The following is a 17,440-nucleotide window of genomic DNA, read 5'->3' on the forward strand; positions in this document are numbered from 1 at the left end:
GAAGCTGTAGAAAGAGACAGGACATACAGTGAATTTACACACATATATACACGGCAAGTAAGAAGAGAGATAAAGGCTTCAGATAGATGGCAGTGATCAGCAGATTGTTGATATCCTCAAAAGTGCAGCTTATCTCATATTCAGGCATAAAATGTTACATGTTAGCTTGAGACCATGAAAAAGAAGTAGAGGAGGAAGTAGATCATTTTATCAATATCAAGGAACAGGCAAGAGATTTCACAAGAATCTGAAAACAAGAACCTTCCCCCAACTCATTTCTCTTTATAAAAGTTGTTATAATTTGGAGTGAGAACAAACCTTATCATTTATTGACAGAGGGAGAGTATTATGACACATCCCCATTATTTCTTCAGAGCCATGAAATACTTCAACCAGTGGCTACACTCGTGATGCAGCAGAAAGGCAGCGTCCCAACATGCTGAGTCAAAATGAGAGCTCTCAGCTGTTCCAAACCTGCAGCCTGCTGCTCACCACACCTCACACTTCACCTTTTGTTTCACATCCTCCATGGCAAACCGAAAGAAACATCCTGTTTGCTTCTGATCAGAAGCTATCAGTTCACCATTATGTCCGCTTACCTCCATTTGACACATTTCAGCAGGAACTGGCCCACCCTTTTGATTATGAGTCACAGCAATAGCTGTTAACCCAAGTCAAACTGTGAAATTGAAAGCAATGAAATGGAAATATTTTTTAAATCTTATCAGTGTTAAGGGTGTAACTTGTGCATACTTTTACTTTACTTGCACAATTATTATCTTTTCTAAGGAAAGCTAAATCTACCAGTGAGGTGTATGTGTAAAGAAAAGAGTGAGTGACCTACCTCCAGATAGTTAGTTAATGTATTGTTACTGGATCAGGGTTCACCAAAAGTAGAGTTAGTCTTCTAACATATTGGCTTCTGTTAATCAGTGATACCGCCTTTCCCCTTTCATGTACAGTAAATTGCCCATGAACAGTGGCGACAGATTTCAAAGAGTCTTTCCATCATTCCAAACATGGCAATTATCAACCAATCACATGGGAATCAGTCCCCCTCTTGTCTTGGACTTATTTTGCCCAACAACAGTTAAAGTTTAGTCAGATCCCTCTGGGAATGAGGGAGAGTTCTTCACAAGGAGCTCAATCACAGGACCTTTTTCAAGTGGCTAAATGAAGAGAAAAAAAGCAGCAAATACCACAATCCAAAATAGAAAACGGTGGTGGAATGTTTTGAGGTGCGGGGAGGTGACATAGGAATTAGCTGTAATCAGTGAAACACTTGGAGAATGCGGCTGCTCTGTGCCAGAGAGTTGATCACTGTTGGAGTAACACAAATGGAAACCTTTGTCTCATTCAGTGATGTACCTCATTACAAAGTGTTCTTGAGAGTCAATTGATCATTAAAGCTACGGTATGCAACACTGTGAAACTAAAAATAACAATAAATGAAGAAATCATACCTCATCAGTATGCATCTGTGACCATGTGTTGACATGCTGTGTTATCTCTTTGCTTAACGTTGGCTTTCTCAGTGTGCAGCAGCTACTGTGGGTGGGGTCAGCAGTAGGGAGACGTCATGGCATCAACGGTGGCGAGGAGCAGTAAAAGTAAAATCCATTCAAGCAAACTAAACTTTAATGTAAAAAATGGTTTTAATTTGTCAAGATATTTTCTACTGATGAAAAGATCAATATTTGGATGTTGGAAAAGCTGAGAGTGAAGAACAAAGGGGATAAACATGGATTAAATTAAAATTGCATTGTTTTAGATGATGATATATGAATATGGCAGAAGGAGTTCTGTTTCATGTACTTTTACTTCTATAGCTTGGTTCATTTGGTCTAGACCCATGAATAAAACTGTCGTCCACACTGACTGACTGATAACTCACTCATTGGACAATTTTGGTGACTGTCATGCTGCAAGTAGAGAAGAGTGCTTTAACCTCTTTTTCACTTTCTGATTTATCAGGGAAAATCCTCCCTCTTTCTGTTGTTAACCATGGTGCACAGTGCTTCACCAGGCCCCATGTTAATGAACGTCAGTATAAAATACACAGTGTAAACATATAGCAAAAATGCTGATATGCATCCGTAGTTCCTGGGCAGGTAACATAAAATAAACAGCATTACAAGTTATAATATACAAATACTCACAATACACAAATGATTTGTGTAAATATATACTTTGCTTTTACAATCTCTTTCTTAAAAGTTCATCATCAGCAGCAACACTCACTATCAATTGATCTGTACCAGAGTTTATTGGAAGTGGACTGAGACCATCCTTTTCCAGTGGTCTCAGTCCTGTTGGTTAGTCCTCACCAGAGTTCGACTGACAGACCCTCACACCAGCCTGAACAAGCTCCGCAGAGTTCATTTTAAATGACACAAACAGGTTAGGTGTTAACAAACCCTAAGAAGTGTAGATCTTTGTGTACCCAGGTGAAATCTGGTGTTTTACCACTCTGTGTTGAAACTGGACGGTTTGTCATCCTGGAAGAAAAAAAGGACTTTTGTCAGAATGTGCTGTCTCATTCATGTAGAAAATGAATTTCATTTTGTTTTCTACTGGGAGCCATGCAATGTATTGTTTAGTAATGTAAAAACAAAAATAGACGTTATTTTTAAAACATGGACAATGGATAGGCTAAAGACTTAGAAGGCCAGGAGATGACACAAAAAAAGGCCAGTTTGATGATAAAAATGAGGCTCATGGCTTCTGCTGTTTGGTCAACAACATCTTTGTTTGGACTTTTCCCAGAAGACATCTTGCTAGATCTTCAATGTTTGCGACAGAGTTGTGTTGTGTTTTGTTGTGTTGTATGACACAGAAATACAAGCCGACCAATACAACCAGTTTTATTTATTACCTGTAAAAAGCTCATCAAATGAGTGTTGCAGCAGGAGGTTGATGCTAACAATAAACCATGTATCTTCAGCTTAGTCATTCCACACCGTAGCTATTCTCTATGTTTATGTTGTTGTAGTCAACAGCAAAATTTTACACAAAAAAGCACCTGTAGCATCAGCTAATTGTAGCCATTTTGGTTTGTCTCTTTGAACGTCTCCTTTTTAAGTTAGCTATGTCCAAACTTCCCTTCACAATCATGAATGAGTGGAATTTGAAATTAGAGTTTGAACCTCATAGTGACACCCTCAGTCTCCCTCACTCAATGCAACAGAGTTTTACTGGTGTGGAACTAACCCTATATGGATGGATGTTTCTTTTGAATGCCCCATGACTGAATCATTCAGAATCCACACTGGTGCAACTCACAACGTCTCAGATCTTAATGACCTTAAATGAACCATAGATTAAGGAAGGAGTTAGATAAGACAACATTGTGGGATACTAGTCTCAGATTGTATTTTAAGAACAAAACAGTTATATTTGTATGTGTATGCATGACTGTTTGTGCATACATGTGTGACCATCCATATCTCCCCGCCTTTTATATCAGTGATCTCCTTCACGATAGGCTGATTCTGTGGATTAAACACTGACACTGTTCCCAAAAGAGACCCAGTCCCAGGTGTTTCAGACACCATAGTGCCCTCTCACTCTTATTTGCGTACACAGATGTTTAAGCTTCCACCTTCTGTATACATACTGCAGTTCTGCAAAATCCCCTAAGTCTCATTCTAAACCATACGGGCTAATATTTCACCAGAGTGTTTGAATGTGAACCAGCACATTTGACTGTTCTCTTTTGCATTGTGAAGATTTAAGGAATTTAGCCTAGCAACCATATATGTGTGTGTGTGTGTGTGTGTGTGTGTGTGTGTGTGTGTGTGGGGTCATGAATGAGGTACAGCTGCATGGCCCACTGGTCAGTATGGACAGCTGATGAATGAAGTGGAAATTATTAAAATAAACTGGTGATGCAGCAACATTCATGCAGCAGGTCTCCATATCATCCTCACACATCTGGCTTTGCAGAGACGCAAACCTTGTTGATGCAATGGACACAAATATTTAAAACACCAAGAGGTCATCAAGTTTGTTTGTGCATTTAACAAGAACTCTGGAAAGATTGTAAAATGATTCAAATTTTTTGCAATGTCATATGAAACAAGCGTGCTTTGCATAAAACAAAGAGAGAAAGGAGAGCAGTAGGACAGACAACAAATAGATATGTGAGCAAGAGAGGGGAGTGGCGATATCGACAGATGGACAGAGATGGGGAGGTGACACAGAGAGAGAGACAAGGCTAGTGATGGATAGACAGATGGAGAGGGAGAGGAAGAAGAAGGGCAGCGATAAGGACAAAGACATCAGTCACGTTTAGGGGTTTTTCCCTCCTCCCCTTCTGCAAGTGGACCTTGATCCAAGCCACACAGACTCTACTGTGTCATGGTGTGTGTGGCCCTGTGTCTGTGTGGGCCTGCAAGTGGTGACTGGACAAATCATGACTCAGCAGAAACAGAGCCACATAGAATAGAATAGAGCACAAGTTAATTGCTGAAGCAGGTTTCTTTGGCCCCATATTAGCCTCTAACCAGAACACAATAGATCTGACTCCTTTCACATCTCAGGCCTGGTGTTTTCTTCTTTATGTAAGAGTATGACCGGCACTAGGTACTTATAAGAAACCTGGGTGATTATCGCTGGATCTTACAGAAGCTTTAAAGTGAGTGTATGAAACTTGCTGAACAGCAGCTGCCGTGGCTGTTACAACACAGAAATTACAACCAGAAAAAATGTAGTCAGCACCAATACCATTGAAATCACTCAGTGCTCGATACCAAATCCCATACACATACAAATACACACACACTCACCCCTTCCTATAGTTTGTGTGCAAAGCAGTATTAGAAATTGGCTGACGAGATGACAGACCAGTAGTGTGAAAATATTCATTTAAAGAGTCATCATTATATTTTGACAGGCTCTACAGTAATCATGTCATGAGCAGTTGCTACGTGAGCCTAAACAAGATAATGTTTGCCTCTTTGAACGCTGTGTGTTCAGCATTGCTACAACAGAAATTTGCAAACAATAACTGTAACAATTCAGGAAATCAACATTATGATGACATGTTGTGAAGATAACTCAGACCCAGATGCTCGTCTGTGAGGTGCTTAGTTAAGTTCCTCCTTTTGTTTGAAAAGCTCTGTGGCACCGTTTCCATGCTGGCTTTGTGTTGTTGGTAACTTGTGCCTGATGACCTGCCTCAAACACAACAACTCTGGCCATGTTTTCTCCCACAAATCCCTGTTGCCACAGTCACACCTGCTGCCACCATCACACGTATCGTTGTTATTGTGTCTGCATTCCTACATCTCCCCTCAGTGTTTGTTGTCAGACTCGAAAATTTGTAGGGTTATTTTACTGCCCTCTTCAGTCCCAGAAGAATCAAACTTCCAGTGCCTTCGACATCTACAGTACCTACAGTACTGGAGAAAAACAAGTGCCCTCACTTTTTCAGAATACTGACATCGACTTGGTACTAATGACACGTATGCAATATATGTAAACAGTGCACAAACAAGTTTGAGGAGTCAGAATGAGGAGTCAGAAAGTCAGCGAATTGAATCAGTCAGTTCTGAATACTGGTTACAAAACTAATCTTAGTTTGTGAAGGTGTTGATTAATCACTTCTTTAGAAGTGAAACTCCCTCAGTGATCAACAGCTCTAGCAACAATCTAACATAATTCAAACAGGCTCTGCAAGTAAGTACAAGGAAATACAAGTCTGCATGTTCTCCACACATACAGATTCAAATGTGTACTTAATGTGTGTGTAATTCACATGCACGTGTCTCCTCTCCTGTGTGTGTGTGTGTGTGTGTGTGTGTGTGTGTGTGTGTGTCAAACACTTGCACTTGCAGTTCCTGTTTGGGGAGGTCCACTGGTCCTGGCAAACAGTGTCTGGTCTTATCTCTTGTGTTTTATGTTCCTAGCGAGCTGGGGGCACAAGCAGCCCTTTGTGGCCAAGAGGTGCCTGGTCTCGCTCCAGACCGACCCGTGCAGCTGTTCACCACTGTTGGACATATCCATGTGTGTGCGTGCTTGTGTGGGGGGGTACATGTGTATGTGTGCCTGTATGCATGTATAACTATATGTGGGAGTGTGTCTGTATGCATTGTGGTATGTCTGCATGTATTATGTATGCACGTTTGAGAGAGTGCCTGTGTTGCTGCATGTACGGTGTGTACATGTGTATTTAATAATGTGGTATTGTCAGAAGAGCCTACAACGGCTCTTTGATTTAATTCAGGGGATTCTGACTTTTAAAAGTTTCCTGGTCAGACTTCAGGTTGGGGACAGACAGGTCTTAACACATAGAGGAGCTGGGTATTCAGTGGACCCTTATGTCCAAACCCCAGCCCAATATGTCATCAACCCTTGGGTCTCTTTCTTTCCTTCTCCCCCTTTCTCCCTCTCCATCACCTGAACCCTGGTGACACACTACTGATCCCCTCAGTGGAAGTTCACCGCTCAGCAACACAAAGTGTATTGTGCTTGTGACCCATTAAGAGCTTCTAAAAGGAGCCATCGGTGAAGCCAGCACAAAGCCACGTGCTGTGTTGGCAATTGAGTGTGGAGAGGGCAAGAATGTGGCCCCAGACTCAGCCTCTGGTTATTCAGTGTGTAAAACACAGAAAGAGCAAGAGAGGGAGGAATATTAAGCTTTTGGGCATTAATTATATTTTGAGACTGGAAAACCTCTGATCAGAGAAATGTTAGCTGTTAAACATTCCTCATATTACACTAACAATGTATCTCCTGTCCTCTTCAGATGGCAGCCTTATTTAATGTAAAGTTCTTTTTAAATAAATCAGTGTGACTAATACAGGAAGCAAAGGTCAAAGCAAGATCAACTTAGCTGTTTTGCCAACATGGTTATGGCTCATTGTCAGTGCTGGGGTAGTGTAAAGCTGAAACTGTGGTTGTAGAGTGTCAAGATCAAGGAGATGGTCATATGTTGTACTTGAATTTGACACAGGATGGATGAGTTCATGTCCCGTCATACTTTCACCATGTGAGTCATCTTTCCAAAACTTTAGGCAACTCTTTTTAGATGACTGTACAACCATGAATACCTTTAAGAAGCTAAAAGCACTAGGGTTGAAGTGTATGACAACAACATTCATTAAACAACACAGAATTGTTACACAGATTTTTGCGAGGTTGGACCCTTTAAACGTTCGTTTAAATGCTCTGTCTCTTGTCAGCATATGTTCTTGTCACTCCGCCTTTTGCTTCAACAAGACATATTTGTTGTACTTGATCATAAAAAACTGTTTGAGATTCTTTGACTTGTAAAAACATGTTGCTGCCACGGCAGTCGCCACCATCCATCTTGTTCTCTCACATTTTGAAATGCATCGTCTGAGTCGACCTTTCCCCTCCGTGGCCATGTCACTTCCTCTCTCCAGGGGTGTCCCGCTCCGAGGGGAGGGGATAAACGGGTCACAAAGGTTAGCAGGTTGAGCTGTCAGCACAGGTTTCATGTCTGAAGTGGGGCCTGTGAGGAATTGGTGTGGGATGCACAGGGACTGCAGGACACAGTGTGGGGTCACCGCAGATCTGATTCATTACTGTTATCACCGTGAACACCATGTGAACACCATCACTTTTTCACTACTACGTTTTTTTTCTCATGAGATTTCTGGATAGTAAGGAAATTATAGAAAAACATTAGCCTCATTTTAGTGCCGGCCATAAAGCCATCATTTGCCTGACACATGAGCAGTATTTGTTCTGACTGGTTGATAAACAGGATCTAGTCGGGTCTGAGAGTTTTGTCTCTGATGTACTGTAGCTGTCTGAGCAGTCCAGCGATCCAAAATGTGCTGACATGTTTTTTGTTTGTTTGTTTTTTTGTTTTGCAAGTTAAATGAATTTAGATGCTGTCAGTTACTGCCATCAGGTATGTAACATTTGAATAACTTATATAATGATTTTGTTGTGCCTTATTGCTACAGGCACCTGTCTCGCTGTGTACACCACTCATGTGGATACAAACATACATAATGTTTACAAAAGTTTTCTTCAAGGTTTTAGGTGGAGTCTGACTAAAATATGGGTTAGAAATAGACATGACTTAATGGTTCTAGCTACATATGGAGTCAAAAAAGATTTATCTCACATTTTCTCTCACAGAGCAAATGATACTAACTTGCAAAAAACAGAACAGGAATCCACTGTTTTGTCCTAATATGTGTCTGCCGCTCTCCCACTCTGTCTCCTTTTCTCCCTTTCTCTCACCTGTCTTTTCTCCTAGGTTACCTTTTATCTCTTGCAAATCTTTGATAATCTGAAACATCTCTGTCAACATTGTGTGATTGTGTGTTTTCACGCATTTATAAGTCTGTGTGTGTCCTGATCTCTGTGTAGAGACATCTGTCTGCTTGTGGTACAGAGGGACAAACAGAGAGGGGGCGAATTCTTAACAGGCCTCAAATAAACTTTTTCACAAAGGAGAGTGGGGACACTGTGGTCTGCCAATAAACAGAATCTTTCCAATTAACCTGGGGTTGAAAAGATAGGTGAACCACCTTGAACAAATGCTGTGGAGACCAAAGAGCTGATTGAAAGTTACTTGCAGTCTTTAGCTGGGTGGCGACAGGACGGGCTGTTTACTCAGGCTTTGGACTGACTCACAAATCAAAGTGTGTGTCAGAATGGAGAGATTAGGGAGCTAGAATAGGTCTGGGATTCTACCTGCACCCCTGTCTCTTTGTTATCACCCACCTGGATGAACTGTTAACATTGCATAACGCACAAACAGACGTGCACACAACAGAGAAACTTTCTAATACCCTGATAAAATGCAGCTGTTTTTATCTCCTGCTTCACAAGTGAGGAGGCCCAGAAAAGGCTTTTTAAAGCACTAATGAGTGTAGCATTGTTCAGAGTGGGAGATTCCCCTTCCACTGAGGCATTTGGCTGCTCTCAGTGTGTCCTGTCCCAGCAGCTGCTGTCATATCAGGACATGACACAGACCTTAAAGCTGGTAGGACACTGTCAGTAAACCCATGTGTGGACCCTAAAGGGAAAGAGAGCGCGATGGAAAGACGCAAGAATGGTGTCAGAGCTTCTAAGAGAAATGGGAAAATGCAATTTATCTGCGAAAGCTATGTGATTTGTCATTCATCAACTGTAATAGATATTATCAGATGCCATCAGACTGGTTTGGATAGAATTACAGCACAAAGTACACAGTTAAGTCAGGTTCTTCTGAATACAGTTTCCTGGTTCAGTTGTCTTGCATTTATTTATCTGGAAGTGGGTAACTGATGTGCTCTGCCAGGAGCTCAGGTTTCAAAGACATTTAAAAAGCCATCTCAGACAATGGAAGATCTTAAGTCCTGGATGTCAAGCTCATCATTCACCTGATCCCATTTCCTGCCTTCTAAAGATCGAGGGATCTAATGCAAACCTCTCTGCTTTCACCTGCTTTGTATTCACACTGTATTCACCTTGTTTGAAAAAAAAGGAAATATGTGTTTTGACAACTTCACATTTCAGTGGCTTTCATGCCACAGCTTCCCCACCTCCCCTGCTCCATCCTTCACTCCTCCCTCACTCACTCACTCCTCGTGGTCCCTCTAGGTAAATTCAACCCTGTCTTACTGTTAAATGAAGGAGTGCAGGAACTCAGGAGGGAGGGGTGGGGCATTACCTTTCGGAAGTGAAGCTAGCTCCCTGACCCGGTGTGGTGAAAGGCCCTTAGGCCTCACGGCATCGCTCACACAAGGAAAGCAGGAGATTGATAGGAAGCAGACTTCGCATAAAGTCAGTTGGCTCCTTTGAGGAATAATCCGCTCTTCTCATCTCAGCTGTGATGAGTGATGAGACCCCAAAGTGTGTATGAGTGGAGAGGGGAAAAAATAACAGCATAATCTATTAATACTTCTGTTCTCATGTTACATGAAACCAATATTATGAGATTTAGTTTCATGCGATGAGGCACACTTTGTGATTTCACTGAGGAATTTTGAAAAAACTTTTTTGTGTTTCAGGAAATGTTACATTCACTTCAACTGTAAACACTGAAAAGTATGACACATTTTTTCTTTTTTAAGATATTCATAATGTGTCAGAGCTTATTTTATCTGATTATCAGTAGTAGGAATTTCCAATTTGTTATCACCAGTTCAAACTGTAACAAGTTTGGTCATCAGCAGATCTTCAGAGTGTGATCTCTGAAATGTCATGACATGAAATCATTCATCCTCGTCACTCTGACTTCATACTTGACTGTATGTTGTGTCTTCTAGGAATGGGATCCCATCAGTGACATATATTCAGGAGTTTGCCTCCAGAGGTGATCTCAGGTAAGATGAATGACTTTTTTTTATTATCCACTTTCCTCACGTGGGCTGCTGATTCACGTGAGCAAGTATTCATCTGTGTACCTTCTTTTTATGCTTCAACTTGCTGGTTCTCAGGCCAAACTAGCCTGAATTATCATCTTTTGAATGACTCAGAGGCTTTGTATGAATAGATACAAGATACGTCAAATGGCCCTCAGCTGGGTGTGTGTGTGTGTGTGTGTGTGTATCTTAAGAAAACATATCCTGAAACATGAGACAGAGCTTTAACACAGAAATAGATGATACATCACAGAAGAAAAATCAATTACATGTTTTGGAAATGCCTCCAGATGAAGCAGTCCTGTTCTGACAGTATAGGTTGTCTCAGTGAATATCCCTGCTATCCCCAGATGCCACCATCTCTGTTAACAATAGATCATAGCACTGCTGGGCTTGTAGTTTTGTTTTGATTGAAACCAGTCTCGCTGGCTTGTCTGTCTCATGCAGGAGCCTGAAAAGCTTCTTCTGCCTGCTTATAGTCTTCTTCTTCTGTCATGGTTGTTTCATGAAAAAAAAAACTTTGAGGGAGTAGTGGAAATTTTTGTTCATTACACTCTAAGTGATCTTACTGTAGAAATGAAACCTACTGTAGCTGGGATCATACTGCCTACTGTTGTGCATGTCTGAGCTGTTTGACTAATGTCATATTGGTCAGGTTTACTAGTCACTGGCTGGTGTGATGAACTGACACACTGTACATCTGTTCACAGACTCACTGCAGGTGTATAATGGGAAATAAAAGTAGCTGTCAGCGAGGTAAAGGTCAGCAGAGAATCTATTATTGACCTTGTTACTGTCATTTTCAGTATCACAATGAAATGATACCACTACTGTCTGTCTCTGCCACCGAAACCTCACAAGCATTGATTCCTGTAAATGTTAGCTTTAGGTGGTTTCTCTATTTCTATCATTTTGCACACAATGACTGATTCACTTTTTAAACTGCTAATCAAAATTTCTATTGCACTAAAAAGCTTCTTGCGTGGTGCATTTTAACAGAGGTGAAGTCCGCGTGAATGTATGTTGGTGAGAGCACAATAATACCCTGATTCAGTGACGCATCACTCCTGCTGCACTGCTTCTGGTTTATGCTGATGAGCCATCTTTGATATCTTTAAGATGTATTATCGATCCAAATCAAATGCATAGATCACTTTAAATTAAACAACTCCATCAAGATAATCTCTCTTTAAGCACGCTAAGAGTGTTATTTCTAATGGCATTTTAAAATCGCAGAAACAAAAGGCACTACTCAGCAGATTAGTGTATGAACCAAACGTTATCAGTTCTCGACGATCAGCAGGTGGAGATGCTGACGTAGGTCACGAGTGTTGCTGTTCTCCACCACACAGTCAGAGGTATTTAGAGGGGCAGAGACAGCGGTAGAAAAACACTGTCCCAAACACACTGACATCACATTGCAACTGCATGTATGAAGAAGAGAAAGCACAACAATCAGAAAGAGAGAATGATAGAGTCAGAGAAAGAAAGAAAGATTGTTGGATGTGTTAATGATGTTTATGTTTGCTCCTCAAATGTAACACAACCTCAGTATTTAATATGTCATTTTTTCTGAAATGAAACTAAGTCGATAAGTGATAAATAGATGACCAGTACACATTTTGTAATCTTGTATGTAAATTGAAAAAAGGCGTAGTTATCGCTCCGCTCACACTGTGCCTGACCACACACTAATGTTCCACAGCCTGCAAGAAAGAAAAAGTTCATACAGTGTAGTCCAGTGTGATAGAGCTTTCACAGGTCAAGTGGCTGCTCTTAGGGTGACTCGACACTTTTGACTTGTGGTTGGCCATTCAGCAGCAGCAGCAGCAGCAGCAGCAGCAGTACAACACTTGTGTTCACAACGTTGCCTGTTGGGATTAGCGCTGTGCAGCTGCCCTGCTCCTCACAGCTGACCAAACATGGGACTATTAGGACAGAGGTGGAGCTCAGTGGACCTCTTTGCACTGATTTCCAGTCATTCAATCATTCTCACACACATTCACACATATTCATTCACAAACACTATGCTGACTCATTTTTACTGGTTGGTTGAAAAAGTGTAAGAACAGATGAGGTCTGCATATGCATTACTTCACTCCCTGTACACATTATTACTTACAATGAGCTCCAGACAGCTCATCTTCAACAAGTCCAGTTCCATTAACTATTTGGACTCAGATCACTATTAAGATATTCCATGTGTATCTAAAAGGGAGTAAACTCTGTGATGATTACTTCAGTATGAACTTCCTTTCCTTATTGGTTCCAGTTTTGCCTCAGTTACTGTACGTATGATCAGTGAGATCCTGTCTTATGGGTTAGGCCCTTGTTTTTCTTCATGTTCATGTTCTAGGGCCAAACAGAGGAAACATCTGCTTTACTGCTGTTCTAACTGCTCCAGATCTACACACACACACACACACACACACACACACACACACACACACACACACAGGCAGTCCTAGTGGTTGCTCCTGCCAGAGGAAGAGTGTTTCTACACAAAGCACACAAGCATTGATACTTACACACACACACCAACTCACACACAGATGCTGCCTGTCTTCCTCTCATCCTCATCCTGTCACAACCACTGTGCAGTTTGTCCTCCACCACCGTCTTTGCCATCAGGACCTGCTCTAACAGCTGCTCTGGCATCCAAATCTATGGGTCCTATTTTCTGTCCGTCCTCATATTGGTCTGTCAGATCTTCCTCAGTTTCTCTGTCTCCTTCTCTGTATTAACAAGCAAGCATTTTAACATTTTCTCAAATAGGTAAAATGCATCAAATATGAAGTTATTGTATCATAAAACAGAATGATCATATTTGAATAATTACATTAACACACTTAAGTCCTTAAGTCTGTTACAGATGAGTTTTACTTGGTTGTTCAACTTTGGTGCAAAACTATAACATCAACATGTTTTCATCAAAGTAGTGGCTTGTGTTTTTCTTTACACGCTTGAATCTTTTGCACAAATTGCAGCATACCTATCTCATGACACTGAAAATTTTCAGCTTCCCTAATACCAAGGCTTTTTACACAACAGACTGAACCGTGATGACTGTAGCCTCCCAATGTTGTGAGCACCCAGCTCATGTTTCGAGCTGTCGCTAAATTAGCCTAAACACGATAACGTTAGCCAGTGTGAACGTTGTGTGTGGAGGGTTGTTACAACAGATGTCAGCTGTAGCATTCACAAATACTAACAGTAACATTTCAGGACGTGGACATGTTGACGACATGTTGTTAATATGAATAGCTGTGTACGGATCCAGATGCCCGTCTTCGAGCTGCTTAGATAAGTTTGAGATGTTTCCTCCTGTGGCACTGCTTGCATACTGACTTTTCATCGTCATTTTCATTGTCCAGTCATTGTGTGTTTTTTGCTTTTTTCCAAAAGTCGCCACTGACCTTTTGTTGCACCTGCACTTGTGAAAAACAACCCATCAGTCGTCTGTGCAAGCACTTTATTATGACCCATAGTTACGCAACATGTTATTGCTTTAAAATCTCCAGCAGCCGTAGTATTTATGACGAGAGGAAGTCAGTTGATGTTGTATAAAGAGCGAAAGTCCAGCAGGAGGCTGGCGTGGAAAACACAGAGCTTTCACACAGGAGATCGCTGTTCGTTCATTATTGTAACAATGGTGACGAAGGTCCTCTATCCTTAAGAAGGCACTTAATTTTACCCACACCACAAGTTTTTCTGTTTGAACCAAAGACACAAACCTTGACCACTTCACAACCTTAACCACCGGTTACCATCTTATTATTGTGGCCATGATGGCCCCTACCGCTCAAATCCAAGAGTAGAGACAAATGACGATGGTGCTTCAGGCTCTGAGCACCCTCTGTGTTAGACTGGGGGACATGACCACAATGACCCACATGAGCAAGTTCTGATCGAGTGCCCCCATCGACAGGGTGACACTGTTCCTCAATGCTGTATGGATAATATAAAAAGTAATCAAATGATTCTATAATTATTCATCATGATTAAAAGAAATCAGTGTTGATTGTTACAAGGAAAGGGGGTGTGAAAAGTGGTCTACTGTGTGTTAAAGTCTTCTCCCTGTGAGGTTTTGTGATTCTATGCTGTTATAACAACACTGCGCTACTTCCGCCTTTGCCTCTTTTATAACTCACACAGCCACTAGAGGTCCTGGTCATGTACTCATAGCTCACTGGCTTTCGCAGAGACAACCAGTGCTGTTATTTTTCCTGAAAGGACAGTATTAACTAAATGTGTTTAGAGAGATTGACGGAGATTACAAATGAATAAAGTGATCTCCAGATATAAGGCTGCAGTCCTGGGAAGGGAGGCTGTAACAACGACTGTTTGTTGGTGCTACAGTGGATCAGCCTCTGACTCTCTAATGTCTCGCCATCACTAAGACACAGAAATAGCCCTTGTGTGGGCCCTCTTAAAATTTAAGAATAATAACCCTCGTCACCCAAAAGGGAAAAGGCAAGGTCTGTCCTTCCCAGAGATTATGGTGGGAAGAATCGATGACTTCCTCCATCTTTCTCCCTCAGGGGACAGGGGGACAAAGTCTCGCTGGTATTAATAGTAGTCCTCTGATAAGATGGCCAGTACGCTGCCTTGTGGTGTCATAGCCTTTCGTCTCGTTGTGAGAACCTCTTGTTATAGTATCAAAGACTTCATATAGAATGTACATTTCATTTCCCTCCTGTTTTTTTTCAGCTGCCTGTGCTTCACTGTACATAACAACGTTTATACAGTACAATAGGGGACACTTGAGTGTCCCATCAGTAGACACTTGACACTGCGTCTTTGACAGTTTTCTCTTCAGCTCTCTTTCGGGGCTGTGATGCCGCCCGCTGCCCCAGAGCTGTGTTACGAGTGGAGCCTTGTGTCGTAAAATACTGGGAGCAAAAGTGATATGTCTCTGTCACTGACACAGCCGTTAGCCTGAATGGCAAGTTGTGTGTCTGCCTCAGGGCCTGACAACCCATTCACGCCAACACACTGGTCACAAAAGGAGCTGTAAATACAGGCGCTTTTCGATTAGCTCATTGTTTCTGAAAGCACAGGAAACATCATGTAACATTTCAGTATATAGTCAAAGAAAAAGAGAGAGTTGTGCTGGGAGAAAGCAGTTTAAAAAAACACAGCTTTTTAAAGAGTGATACAAAGACACGAGTGGAATTAGAAACAATAGTGTTGTTAAACTGAGTTGTGTCCATTGAATTGATTTTTTTGTTTCTTGACTTCTCCAAGAGTTATTTTTTTTATTCTCAGCTGGTTTGATAGCCTCAGTGCCCCAAATAGGTTCTCTGAAAGGAGAGCATGGGAAAAATAGCTGTCATTGTGGAAACTGCTGGGAAAAGGCTGCGTTCTCATTGGTAGCAGTGCAGGGCATTGTGGGATGTGAGTGAGCTGAGAAAGACTGTTTTGCTCCCTCTGAGAAGGAGGAAACATGGAAACATGGGCACAAAAAGCACCAAGATTAGACCAGTCCAAGCAGAACTAACTCACTGCAGTTTATGCTCTGTTGGCTTCACTGCAGTCAGAGATGGGAAGATGAGAAGTGGATGGTCAGTGATAGTGGCAGTGAGTGTGGCGAGGTGGGCAGGGTGGCCACTCTCGTTTCACAATCATCTGCTCCAGCCGATTTAAAATCCCCTGACATCGGTACGAGCAGCGGCGGCCTGCATACCGACATACCAGGCTGATGGTTGCCTGCCCATTAGCAAGGCCCAAGTGGTGGAGCCCACCCAGGGCTGCCGGCCCTCTCCTGCCCACCTTCTGCCTTCCTGCCCAGCCCTGGCTCTGGATCACAGGCAGGCCGCACGTCGGGGGACAGGGCTAATGATGGCCGCAGCCATACCATCCCTTTCAAGCCCCAACCCAAGAGTACAATTTTGGCTAATGCTATTTCCTGCTGATAAGATGCAAACAAGCTCCTTTTACTTCTTTTTCCTCATCAGTGGTTTGGGAGGTGAGGGAAGGGTGAACGGTGGCAGAATACGTGATTGAATCCGTGCTCTGTTTCATCATCAGCTGGTCGGGCGTTGCTTAGCTTCGCGAGCAGCCACCATGCTTGCTATCACACTGAATTGATTTAAAATATCAGAGAAGTGGTATATGAAGTGGAAACAGTGGAATGAAATAATCATGTGCACAGAAGTCAAACTAGTTATCCGTGTCGAACCAGTTCGCCTCCATCGCTAAGTGGCTTAATCAAGGTTGTGTAACATGATTATTTTACTCACCCAAGACCTTCTAAATTGTTTCCAGCTTAAAGGGAGATTGTTGGAGATATTCATGCTACATGAAAATGGTCTCTTGTTTTGCTGCTCCATGGTCACATATTCTCTGTCTCCGACACTCCAGATTAAAACCATTTGTAGTAAAAAATAAAAAATAAAAATGGAAAATTAAATGAAATGAAGTGTAGACAGTGTTTCACTGTAAAATACCCAGAAACAGGTTGGTTCAAACAGATTCCTGGTTTTCATGTCCTGGTCAATCCAAACATATTGTGTAAGACTCCTGGCTATACAGGGGACAGTATTCATGGTCATTTTCTGAGGAGTACATAACAGGAAATGTCTGAACATAGAGAAAGTGTTAGAATCTGAAATCTGAACCTTGTAGTGGCAGGAACACATTAGAAGACCTTATAACTGAGTTTATAACAAATTCGCTCTTGCTCAGTGGTAATTTTAACCTAGATTGTTAGTATAAGAAAACATATCACCCATGTAAATGAGATCATCTATCTGACATCTGATAAATGACTGAACACAGAGGAGTAAAAACCACCACCAGTTTGTTGACATTTAACATGTTACATCCTCAGTGTTTACGCTGTGGTTACACACCACCAGTTCTTTCTGTAGAGCTGCAGTCAGTCAGCATGGAGAATAAGACATACTGTGTACTTGTGATGTCTGTACAGTGAAAAGAAATAATCAGATATCTGCCAATTAAAAAAAAAAAAAAAAAAAAAAAAAAAAGAGCAGATATACGTAAAGCTGAGGACAGCGAGTGTGTGCTTGGTGACTGTGGAATCCTTTGGCATTTGGTCCCATCTCTCCACAACAGTGTCGTCAGAGGGGATGTGTGATGCGGGACAT

The 17,440-nt window shown here is 41.7% G+C and overlaps 1 protein-coding gene across 1 annotated transcript in view; it reads left to right on the forward strand.

The window, feature by feature from the left end:
- The window catches only part of ccnd2a (cyclin D2, a), a 94,462-nt gene that overhangs the window by 23,854 nt on the left and 53,168 nt on the right, over positions 1–17,440 (forward strand). The window contains exon 3 of the mRNA XM_071458248.1: positions 10,236–10,292. The gene's annotated coding sequence lies outside the window, so the exon portion shown is untranslated. The remainder of the gene's footprint in view (positions 1–10,235; positions 10,293–17,440) is intronic.

Source organism: Trachinotus anak, unplaced genomic scaffold (assembly GCF_046630095.1).
Source record: "Trachinotus anak isolate AG129_WGS33_773 ecotype Australia unplaced genomic scaffold, CSIRO_AGI_Tana_v1 ptg000002l, whole genome shotgun sequence".
In the NCBI taxonomy this organism is placed as follows: domain Eukaryota; kingdom Metazoa; phylum Chordata; class Actinopteri; order Carangiformes; family Carangidae; genus Trachinotus; species Trachinotus anak.